A 13,148-nucleotide genomic window follows, 5' to 3' on the forward strand; every position below is an offset into this window, starting at 1 on the left:
GGAAAAATATATATGACATAATACTGAAAAGGAAAAAGGAGAAAATAATACATACATGATGACTGCAATAATGCAATTGTGTGTATAACTTTATATGTCACATTGGAAACAGTTGTATCAGGATGATGACTCATGAATGATTTTAAATGACTATTTTATCATGTTAGAAAATTTTAAGAGTGATACCTGATATGGAAATGGGCCTGGGTGGGAGAAAATACTTGCAAATGTTGCAGCCAACAAGGGATAAATCTCCAAAATATGCAAATAGCTCATGCAGCTCAATATTAAAAAAAAAAAAGGAAACCAATCAACAAATGGGCAGAAGAGCTAAACAGACATACTGATGGCCAAAAGGCACATGTAAAGAAGTTCAACATCACTAATCATTAGAGAAATGCAAATCAACACTACAATGAAGTATCATCTCACACTGGTCAGAATGGCCAACATTAAAAAGTCTACGAACAATAAATGCCAGACAGAGGGTGGAGAAAAGGGAACCCTCCCACACTTTTAGTGGGAATGTAAACTAATGCAGCCACTATGGGGAACAGTGTGAAAATTTCTTAAAAAAAAACTAAAAATAGAACTATCATGTAGTCCTGCAAGCCCACTCCTGGGAGTATGTCCAGAGAAACCATAATTTGAAAAGATACACGCACCCAATGTTCACTGCAGCACTATTCACAACAGCCAAGACATGGAAGCAGCCTGAATGTCCATTGACAGGTGAGTGAATAAAGATGTGGTACGCACATACGATGGAATATTACTCAGCCACAAAGGAGAATGAAATAATGCCATTTGCAACAACATGGATGGACCTAGACATGATCATACCAAGCGAAGTAAGCCAAAGACCACATGATATCACCTATGTGTGGAATCTAAAAAAAAAAGACTATAAGTGAACCTTATATACAAAATAAAAATAGACCCACAGATACAGAAAACAAACAAGGTACCAAAGGGGAAAGCCAGGGGGTGGGGATAAATCAGGAGTTCAGGATTAACATAAACAGACTACTATATGTAAAATAGATAACCAACAAGAATTTACTGTTTAGCACAAGGAACTACACTCAGTATTTTGTAATAACCTATAAAGAAAAAGCATCTGAAAAAAATATACATAACTGAATCACTGCGGCACACATGAAATTAACACACCACTGTAAATCAACTATACTTCAATTTTTAGAAAGATTTTAAAAAGGGGGACGGGGGAGCGGGGTTGCTAGAGTTTCAAGATGGACAGGAGAGCTGTATCACCTGGTTCCATGGAAATGGGGTACAATGTCACCTACTCAAAGGTTTTTTTTGTTTTTTGTTTTTCCTTTAATAAGGACTGACTCAACATTTGTTCACTAGATCCTTCACGATGTTCTCAGTTTATTCTAATCTGGAAGGGCCTCTTCTATTCTGGACTAAATTACAGCAAAGCCAAAAGAAACTGGGGATGGTAAGCCATTCTCTCCTCCTTCACAGCCCAGTGGGCTGATAAGTCTGGGCATTTCATCAATAGTGAGCTTTGAAACAATTACCAGGCCTAATAAGTTTTCAAAAACAGCTGCAAAATACCCTCTCTCTGAATTCCACAAGTGGATATAATCTAGAAACCAGCAAGTGGGGGCTCTGAAGCCTAATTTGATGGAATCTCATAACCCTATGTCCTAGTAACTAACAGCATTCAACTATGTGCTGGTAAGACTACAGAACAGTTGAACAGTGTGGGTGATTCTGACTCGGTGTCAGTGTAAGAGCACAGATGAAGGCCCATATAAATATTTTAAAGTTTCAGGTCAAGCTGTCAAATTATTCAATAAAATGTATTCTATCCTCCATCCTTACAAATACACCTTCATAATGATAAAATATTAAAACATGTTTTAAGTAATGCTTTTTATATGACCAAAAGTTGCAAAAAATCAAAGATGAACAAATTTGCTCACCATTACATGTCTGTGTGTTCTGTTAATACACCAACAATGATGAACGAGTGATACAATAAAAACATAAATAATTCATAAATTATTATATATTCATTTCATAAAATTTATTTAGCTTCCCTTCATTTTGGCAAAAGTGCTAATTAACATGATAAAAATCAAGTTTTCAAAATGATGTATATTCCACTGACAACAGTGACTAACACTGACAACAGTGTTCTAAATGATTAAAAATAAAATGTGATTGTAGTCAGTACAGTGCATAAAACTAGAATATACTTTCCATCAAAACTTTAAATGACAAAAATTCAAATTTTCTACTAAAATTAAAAGGCAAAAAAAAAATGGTAATGATATTGAAAACATACTAACAACTTAAATCAGGGTTATTTAAATAAAACTGGTTTTAACTTATATATTTTCATCTAAATTCAATCCAATTAAATATTTAAAAATAAGATGATTCCTAATTATAGCAGATCATGCCTTTCCAGGGCTTTGCGGATAGCTCAGTTGGTATAGAATCCACCTGAAATGCAGGAGACCCTGGTTCAATTCCTGGGTCGGGAAGATCCACTGGAGAAGTGATAAGCTACCCACTCCAGTATTGCTGGGCTTCCCTGGTGGCTCAGCTGGTAAAGAATTTGCCTGCAATGTGGGAGGCCTGGGTTCGATCCTTGGGTTGGGAAGATCCCCTGGAGAAGGGAATGGCTACCCACTCCAGTAGTCTGGCCTGAAGAATTCCATGGACTCTCAAAACACTGGACACAACTGAGTGACTTTCACAGGCCTTTCCAGTTGCTGATGTGAAGCATCAATTATCTGGCAGTGTAGCATGTTTACAAAGAGAGGAATTTCACATATTACCACTTCTACCTAAATCTCCCATGGCCTCCAAGGTTATGTGTAGGAAATATAAAAAGTTTTTTGTGTCTAATGGAGCATCTTTAATTCAGATGTCCATTATATCTACTACTGTGGGCAAGAATCCCTTAGAAAAAAATGGAGTAGCCCTCAAAGTCAACAAAAGAGTCTGAAATGCAGTACTTATATGGAATTTCAAAAAGGACAGAATGATCTCTGTTCATTTCTGAGACAAACCATTCAATATAACAGTAATCCAAGTCTATGCCCCAACCAGTAATGCTGAAGAAACTGAAGTTGAATGGTTCTATGAAGATCTACAAGACCTTCTAGACTAACACCCAAAAAAGATGTCCTTTTTATCATAGGGAACTGGAATGCAAAAGTAGGAAGTCAAGAGATACCTGGAGTAACAGGCAAATTTGCCTCTGGAGCACAAAACGAAGCAGGGCAAAGGCTAACAGAGTTTTGCCAACAGAATGCATTTGTCATAGCAAACACCCTCTTCCAACAACACAAGAGATGACTCTACACATGGACCTCACCAGATGGTCAATACTGAAATCAGATTGATTATATTCTTTGTGGACAAAGAGGGAGAAGCTCTCTACAGTTAGACAAAACAAGACCTGGAGTTGACTGTGGCTCAGATCATGAACTCCTTATTGAAAAATTCAGACTTATATTGAAGAAAGTAGGGAAAACCACTAGACCATTCAGGTATGACCTAAATCAAATCCCTTATAATTATACAGTGGAAGTGACATACAGATTCCAGGGATTAGATTTGATAGAGTGCCTGAGGAATTATAGACGGAGGTTCATGACACTGTACAGGAAGCAGTGATCAAGATGACCCCCAAGAAAAACAAATCCAAAAAGGCAAAATGGTTGTTTGAGGAGGCCTCACAAATAGCTGAGAAAAGAAGAGAAGCTAAAGGTAAAGGAGAAAAAGACAGATATACCCCTTTGAATGCAAAGAATAGCAAGGAGAAATAAGAAAGCCTTACTCAGTGATCAATGCAAAGAAATACAGGAAAGCAATAGAATGGGAAAAACTAGAGATCTCTTCAAGAAAATTAGAGATACTTACCAAGGGAACATTTCATGCAAAGATGGGCACAATAAAGGACAGAAATGGTATGGACCTAACAGAAGCAGAAGATATTAAGAAGAAGTGGCAAGAATACACAGAAGAACTATACAAAAAAGATCTTCATGACCCAGATAACCACGATGGTGTGATCACTCACCAGACATCCTGGAATTCGAAGTCAAGTGGGCCTTAGGAAGCATCACTATAAACAAAGCTAGCAGAGGCGATGGAATTCCAGTTGAGCTATTTCAAATCCTATAAGATGATGCTGTTAAAGTACTGCACTCAGCATGCCAGGAAATTTGGAAAACTCAGGCTGGAAAAGGTCAGTTTTCATTCCAATCCAAAAGAAAGTCAAAGCCAAAGAATGTTCAAACTATCACACAATTGCACTCATCTCACATGGCAGCAAAGTAATGCTCAAAATTCTCCAAGCCAGGCTTCAACAGTACGTGAACTGTGAACTTCCAAATGTTCAAGCTGGATTTAGAAAAGGCAGAAAAACCAGAGATCAAATTGCCAACATTAGTTGGATCATCAAAAAAGCAAGACAGTTCCAGAAAAACATCTACTTCTGCTTTATTGACTATACCAAAGCCTTTGACTGTGTGGATCACAGTAAACTGTGTAAAATTCTTCAAGAGATGGGAATACCAGACCACCTGACCTGCCTCCTGAGAACTCTGTATGCAGGTCAAGAAGCAACAGTTAGAACCGACATGTAACAACAGACTGGTTCCAAATTGGGAAAGGAGTATGTCAAGGCTGTATATATATGTCACCCTGCTTACTTAACTTATATATAGAGTAGATCATGCAAAATGCCAAGCTGAGTGAACCACCCTCTGGAATCAAGATTGCCAGGAGAAATATCAATAACCTCAGATTCGCAGATGACACCACCCTTATGGCAGAAAGTGAAGAGAAACTACAGAGCCTCTTGATGAAAGTGAAAGAGGAGAGTAAAAAAATTGGCTTAAAACTCAACATTCAAAAAACTAAGATCCTGGGATCCAGTTCCATCACTTCATGGCAAATAGATGAGGAAACAATGGAAACAGTGAGAGAATTTATTTTGGGGGGCTGCAAAATCACTGCAGATGGTGACTGCAGCCATGAAATTAAAAGACATCTGCTCCTTTGAAGAAAAGCTATGACCAACCTAGACAGCATATTAAAAAGCAGAGACACTACCTTGCCAACAAAGGTCTGTCTCGTCAAAGCCATAGTTTTTCCAGTAGTCATGTATGGATGTGAGTTGGACTGTAAAGAAAGCTGAGTGCCGACAAATTGAAGCTTTAGAACTGTGGTGTTGGGAAGACTCTTGAGAGTCCCTTGAACTGCAAAGAGATCAAACCAGTCCATCCTAAAGGAAATCAGTCCTGATTTCATTGGAAGGAGTGGTGCTGAAGCTGAAATTCCAATACTTTGACCACCTGATACGAAGAACTGACTCATTGGAAAAGATCCTGATGCTAGGAAAGATTGAAGGCAGGAGGAGAAGGGGATGACAGAGGATAAGATGGGCGGATGGCATCACTGACTAGATGCACATGAGTTTGAGCAAGCTCCAGGAATTGGTGATGGACAGGGAAGCCTAGCGTGCTGCAGTCCATGGGGTCGCAAAGAGTCAGACACGACTGAGCAACTGAACTGAACTGAATGGAGCAAGGAAAGTGATTAAGGACTGAGAAATGGTATGTCTGCCAGGGTGTCTTCATAGTACAGGGAAAAGGAACTGAGTAATAAGATGCAGATGGGACAGCCAAAGACTGAAGCTACTGAACTTGACTGAGTCTCAGCAACTCAACTTGTCTGTACAGCTGTAAAGAGGGTTCGATCAGTTTGAGATTATTGCCAGGCTTCCCATTCCCCACTCATCCTACCTCCCAACCATTACCTAGCATTGCCCATATCAAGGGCATTACACAAGTATGCACACTGGCCCTGAATGAAGATAAGCTGGTACCTAAAACCAATCTAGACAAGCGATATACACCTCAGTGGAGGGCGGAAGGGCTGACACTCACACCCAAAGGAAATTATAATTTGGAAGAAGGAAGAGTTGAATGAGGAGACTCATAAAGGACTAAGTGTGAAATCAGAAATCCTTAAGATATCTTATATTTAAGACTAGGTTTATTGCAGAAAGTTGAAATGCAAGTTAAAAGCTAAGTGCATTTCAGTGGTAGAGAAATCAAGAATGTTGTATTCTTGCAAATACATTTGAGTCTGTGACTGTGAGATTTTCTACTTGTTATGTATTTTTTTAACTTTCTAGAGTTTTCCAAATACACTGCATATTTGCATTTATTCTTTCAAACATGAACAAACTAAACATTAAATAAAGCTATCAACATTTTCAAGGATGAAAAAAACAGTCAATTATCACCTAACACTATTCAGAGTTCAGAGTGACATGAAATGTTTAATACTGAAAATAGTTCTTTAGTCACCATATGCAACTGTTGGAATTCCATGAGAATCTCTGGAATCACAAATTGGAACAAAAAGAGAAGCAAGAAAATCAGTGCTCAGCACCACTGGGGAAAACAGGATTCATTATACAAGAATCTATGGCATCTCTACCACCTGAGAGGAAGAATTTGACAAGATAATTAATTTGTTTTTTCCTCTTACCTAAGCACTTCTGCCACTCACATCTTCTTGCCCTTCAAAGCAGAGTCTAACTCTGTCTTTTGCAGCAGTGTAACCCATAAACCGTCCTAGCAATCAGATGCAAGCACTTTTTATTTCAAGGATACAGCACAGGAGATGGGAGGGGTGGGGCGGTAACAGTTCTCTGGGCCTGAGCAGTGCTGATATAAACAAGAGAGCGGATGTTTCAAGTGGTGGGTCACGAACCAGATTCCCAGTGGCAGGGTATCTACAGGTTTATTGAGCTTATGTGTGAGTTGCAGGGTCTTCTAAAGCAGAGACCCATGGCTGGAGCCCCTCAAGTCCAGACCTAAGGACCACACTGCAGAACCTCCATCCCACTGAGGCATGGACTGAGTCTGAGATGGGACCTAGGACTCTCCACTTGTCTCTAGAAGTCCAGCCATGCCTTAAACAGCCTGACTCATCACCACTCTGGGTGCAGTGTTTGTGTTTCAAGATTCATATTTTTCTGTTTCTTCTACCCATCTATTTTACCTGCTTTCCAACTGAACAATCCCATGATCTGTTCCAACACAGAAGGAAAGAGTAGTTGGGGTGAACTTTGCTGAAAGGCTCATTTGGTCTCCAATGTGGCATCTTTCTGACTTTCAAGGGCAGTTTTGACTACACAGGCTTTTGCCTTTATACTAACTTTAGAATCTAGTCTCTGAGTCAAAGATATTTCCACCATGGAAAAGAAAAACCTGAGAGTGGGTTTGCTAGGGAAGGGGGTGTGAGAAGCTTAAGAAACAGGTGGAATTCCTCAGCCTGAGTTGAGTAAGATGATATACTTTCTGCAGGGCCAGATCTTGGAGAAGCTGAATCTTAAGACAGAAAATTTCCTTTCAGAAAGTTATTGACAACTCCTCGTTCCCATCAGACCTAGTCTCATATAAATTTAAACAAGTTGCTTTCCTCCTAATATGCAGCACAATAGGAATTGGAAGCTTGGAGAAGAGGGAGAAAAATAAGTAATTCAGGTGTATTGATTACTCCATTCCTTACCCCTACATGACCCCTGCAAAATGTAGCACCAACCACACTATTTCATTGCATGGGTTTGTTAAGCACAGATGTTTCCCCAACTTGAAGGAAAGTCAGTTTATTCTTCCCAGTTGTCTCCGTTCCTTCTATGGTAGGCACTCAATAAATATTTGTTATCTGAAAAAAATGCATGCGAGCACAAAAAGAAACACTGCTGGAAAAAGAATCCAGTTTCAAAACCAAGAGTTTGTAAACTCACTTTTGGAATGCAACACATTTGTTAATGCTCTGACCTGCCCCGACCACCATACCCCACAGAGATTTGCCTCCCAGTTACTTATTCATGTGTCATTTCCTATTCCAGTAGCTTCCAGGAAAGACAGAGGTGGGGGTATCCCCCATCACTTTGGGCCAGGAAGAGAGGCTAGCAAGGACTACCATACTTGCTTTTAGAAAGAATCAAGGAATGAAGTCACTCAGGGCAGGCTTCTTATGAGTTCTAGTTCAGCCTGTCTGGGCTTTTGATTTAAATACTCATTTCTGTTTGCTTAGGCCTTCACTCACATAGACAAAAGCAGGGAACAGAGTGTCCCTCAGGAGGACAGAGGATGGCAAGCCAGATGGAACATCATTCTGGAATGTTCCCACCCCCTGGAGTTGCTTAAAGTCTACCCTTCTCAGGCACCTGTGTCTCTCATCTCCATCCTGGTACCAGCTGCCACTGAGCCACTTTAGTTTCTTTTTTTTTTAATGACAATCCTACCATTAATTTCTTTTAAATCCCAGTAACTGGAAAATGTCTCAAAGCAGAATATGGTTGAAAGTGCATTAGCTGCATGAATTCCTTCCTTCCCATCAACCCTGACGTCAGTGGTTATTAAACACTGTTAACTGGTAGATTTATTTTTTCTTGCATTCATCAATCAAGTCATTAATCAAAGCACAGGGCTGGCATTTACCTGCCCATTCCTGCAACTCGAATTAAACGACAAGGGCATCTCCAGCGGCTAGTCCCCCAGCTCACCATGCCCCGCCCCTAAGAAGCTATTCAGGCCTCTCAGTTCACACCCCTAGTTCAGTTCAGTCGCTCAGTTGTGTCTGACTCTTTGCGACCCCATGAATTGCAGCACGCCAGGCCTCCCTGTCCATCACCAACTCCCAGAGTTCACTCAAACTCATGTCCATCTAGTCGGTGATGCCATCTAGCCATCTCATCCTCTGTCGTCCCCTTCTCCTCCTGCCCCCAATCCCTCTCAGCATCAGGGTCTTTTCCAATGAGTCAACTCTTCGCATGAGGTGGCCAAAGAGTTGGAGTTTCAGCTTCAGCATCAGTCCTTCCAATGAACACCCAGGACTGATTTCCTTTAGAATGGACTGGGTGGATCTCCTTGCAGTCCAAGGGACTCTCAAGAGTCTTCTCCAACACCACAGTTCAAAAGCATCAATTCTTCGGTGCTCAGCTTTCTTCACAGTCCAACTCTCATATCCATACATGACCACAGGAAAAACCATAGCCTTGACTCAATGGACTTTTGTTGGCAAAATAATATTTCTGCTTTTCAATATGCTATTTAGGTTGGTCATAACTTTCCTTCCAAGGAGTAAGCATCTTTTAATTTCATGGCTGCAGTCACCGTCTGCAGTGATTTTGGAGCCCCAAAAAATAGTCTGACACTGTTTCCCCATCTATTTCCCATAAAGTGATGGGACCAGATGTCATGATCTTCGTTTTCTGAATGTTGAGCTTTAAGCCAACTTTTTCACTCTCCTCTTTCACTTTCATCAAGAGGCTTTTTAGTTCCTCTTCACTTTCTGCCATAAGGGTGGGGTCATCTGCATATCTGAGGTTATTGATATTTCTCCCGGCAATCTTGATTCCAGCTTGTGCTTCTTCCAGCCCAGCATTTCTCATGATGTACTCTGAATATAAGTTAAATAAGCAGGGTGACAATATGCAGCCTTGACGTACTCCTTTTCCTATTTGGAACCAGTCTGTTGTTCCATGTCCAGTTCTAACTGTTGCTTCCTGACCTGCATACAGGTTTCTCAAGAGGCAGGTCAGGTAGTCTGGTAGTCCCATCTCTTTAAGAATTTTCCACAGTTAACTGTGATCCACACAGTCAAAGGCTTTGGCATAGTCAATAAAGCAGAAATAGATGTTTTTCTGCTTTTTCCATGATCCAGCAGATGTTGGCAATTTGATCTCTGGTTCCTCTGCCTTTTCTAAAACCTGCTTGAACATCTGGAAGTTCATGGTTCACATATTGCTGAAGCCTGGCTTGAAGAATTTTGAGCATCACTTTACTAGCATGTGAGATGAGTGCAATTGTGTGGTATTTTGAGCATTCTTTGGCATTTCCTTTCTTTGGGATTGGAATGAAAACTGACCTTTTCCAGTCCTGTGGCCACTGCTGAGATTTCCAAATTTGCTGGCATATTGAGTGCAGCGCTTTCACAGCATCATCTTTCAGGATTTGAAATAGCTCAACTGGAATTCCATCACCTCCACTAGCTTTGTTCATAGTGATGCTTTCTAAGGCCCACTTGACTTCACATTCCAGGATGTCTGGCTCTAGTTGAATGATTACACACCCCCAGGAAGGAGCAAACAAAGATTGGCAGCCAGCAGTCCACCTCCAGAGCCCACGCTCTGCCCTTAGTACCACTTGGTCCAGTCTAGCCAAGATCCACAGCTCAGGATGCTATGGGGTGGTGGGGGGCAGGGATTTCTCAGAACTTTCTGCCACAATACTCACTGCAGTTAACCACTGTCAGATATCTGTCACTTGTCCAGCAGTCCTCAAGAGAAGACTGGGATCTGTGACCCATGGTCATCACAGCAGCCCTGGGAGAGGTTTCTCTAGAAGCAGGGCTGAGCTTCAGGAAGGGGGTGTGGGGCGCGTGTCGCCCGCTGTCCACATGAGTTCTGCAGTCACAAAACAATGGGGTAGGAAGCGGGTAAGCAGGCGCCATGCTTGGCGGCAGGCCATAAGCCCTGATGGTGCATCTTGAACTCCACTTCCTTCATAGACAAAGGTGTGAAAATAGCCCGGCGGGACTTCCGCGGCAAACTGGAGAGTGAGTAGGTTATTCTAGTGGTACTCACACTTCTAAAAAACAAACATCGGGCCAAGCAAACGAAATTTAGCCTGGCTACCTCCAGTGTCTAGGCTGTGTGTCATGAGATCGGGTTGAAGACTCAGGACAATGGATGAATGTTCTACAGCCCTAGGATTTAGAAGAAAAACCACTTCTCTCTTCAGAGCCAGCCAAGACTATATCAGAACAGAACCACTTCAGGAATGAGCCTGCAAGCAATCATCGGAAGCAAATGAGGGTTTTTCCCAAACTACCATTTTTCTAGAAGGCATTCCATCGGATCTTCCTTCAACTTTCTGTCCTCTTTGTAAGTGGTAGAATTCTGCTATAGGGAAAAGGTCAAGGACCGTCTCAAACCTGTCCAAAAGCATCTAGTTTCCCTGCAGTTCAAGACCCACCACTGTCAAGTGGAGCCATGTCAGGGTCTCCTGCACAGGACATGGCTGTATTTCCAACAGAGCTGTTAAAGTAATCTGTCCTTCTTCAAAGCCATTTGCCAGCAGTCTCTTGGCATATTGCCTCGGCGATGTCTGAAAAAGGTGATTTCTACCTACAGTACCTTGATTTTGAGCTGTATGTTAGCTTGTCATCAAGATACTATTACTTAAAATGTAGCCACTCACCTTTGGTTTTTCTCTTGATTTTTAAAAGAAACGATGGCCTTAACTACACTGCAATTTTCTCAGTTTAACTGCTTATTTTGATCAAATTTCATCTTGCAGCTCACTACAAATGGCTGGGTGGAGCACAAAGAGAAATCACATTTGGTCTCCCATGTTATTTATGTTGGAAAAATGGAAACCTACATCACAGGGGAATATTCATATGAATGTTATGATGAACAGCACCAAGGCCAGAGCCCAGAATTTGGGCATTTGGCTCTAATCACTGATGGGCTTCATGTCAAAAAAACACAGTACCTGCTCAGAGCTACATAGAAATGTGCCATGACAGGAAAGCAAGGGACTCCTGACAGCCACGCAGTGAGGAAATGAGCAGCTGCTGTATGTTTACCCTCTCTCAAGGGTGTTGGCACTGACTGCTCTCGGGACAGGACAGAAAGGCAGGGACAGTGACTCAAGGGTGATTCAGAACCAACAAAGGCCTTCAACACAAAACAGTCATCACACCCTTCAGGGCATAACACACAGGCTGCCATTTTTTTCTTTTTTTTTAATCTTTTGGCCACGCCATATGGCATGTAAGATCTTAGGTCCCCATCCAAGGATTGAACTCATGCCCCCTACATCCAATGTCTTAACCACCGGACTACCAGGGAAGCCTCTGGCAAATGTTTTCTTTAAAGGGCCAGAGAGTAAATATTTTAGGTTGCATAGTCACTGTCACATATTCTTTTCTTTTTTCCTACAAGTCTTCAATAAAGTGAAAACCACTCTTCCATCCACAGGTACCACGTGCTGAACAGAAACAGGCCTGGCCTGTGTGTGGTTTGCTGAGCCTTGGCCTAAGCAAATTAAGTGGTTGTCTGCTGGTGACCTCGCACCAACAGGACTTAAAATTCACGAAAAGTGTCTCAAGATCGTCCTGTTTGAGTCAGAACTATGACTTGATTATACATAAGCATGGATTCTACACAACAGGCATATTGTATCCTGTGTATCTGTGTCTCTACCCCTTGAATGAAGCCATGATCTTTCCAGTCAGGAACTGACAGTGCCCCTTCAGACTAAACTCAAATGCTGCCTTTTCTAGGAAGTCTTCCCTGACTCCTGAGGCACACCCATCCATTCCCTGAACATCCAACACCCTCTGGGACACCAGGCTCTCAATGTATGGCAATACTGCTTATGACAATAGCTACTCACCTCCTCCTACATTTTATGTTTTAACAAACACTTCCACCATCATTATCTCACTCAAGCTTTAATTGCAGTCAGAAAAGAAAGGCTCTAAGAGGGTCAAGTGTGTTGTCCAAAACCACAGTACTGGGAAGAGGCAAACAAGACTTGACTCTAAGGCTGTCTAGCTCCTTATATCACTCAACCACCCCAGTTCTCCTTTCATCTGTCTGCTTTTCTTCCTAGCGGGCTTGTGATTTCCTTGAAGTTAAATGCCAGGCCTTATGCTTCCCTGTAGTCCTCGCAGACAAAGTCTGATCACTCTGGACCCAGCACTGAATGGCTGCTCAGTAAGTACCTGGGTTGTACATGAAGGGAAGCCCAGGTGGCCAGGCTGAGAGATATCGAAGAGCATCACAGTGCAGGTAGCGGGGAGAGAGTGAGGCAGCCACGGCTCACCCTCATCCACAGGACCAGATGCACAACAGTCACCCTAGGAAGTGACACTGTGGTTGCAGAGCCAGGAGCCACACCTCACACTTTCCGATGTCCTCCAACACTCTTGGGCCCTCCCACCACACACACTTCCTGCATCTCTCTTCCCAGACTCATCCTCATGAGCATCTAAGTACCACAACGCTTTTCAAACTGGGGTCAAGTCTTATTCATGACCATAAAACCAATTTAGTGGCT

General features: G+C 41.8%; 1 protein-coding gene across 1 annotated transcript in view; it reads right to left on the reverse strand.

Annotated features, from left to right (window-relative positions):
- The window catches only part of GPR39 (G protein-coupled receptor 39), a 262,574-nt gene that overhangs the window by 221,504 nt on the left and 27,922 nt on the right, over positions 1–13,148 (reverse strand).

This window comes from Bos taurus, chromosome 2, assembly GCF_002263795.3.
Source record: "Bos taurus isolate L1 Dominette 01449 registration number 42190680 breed Hereford chromosome 2, ARS-UCD2.0, whole genome shotgun sequence".
NCBI classification, from domain to species: domain Eukaryota; kingdom Metazoa; phylum Chordata; class Mammalia; order Artiodactyla; family Bovidae; genus Bos; species Bos taurus.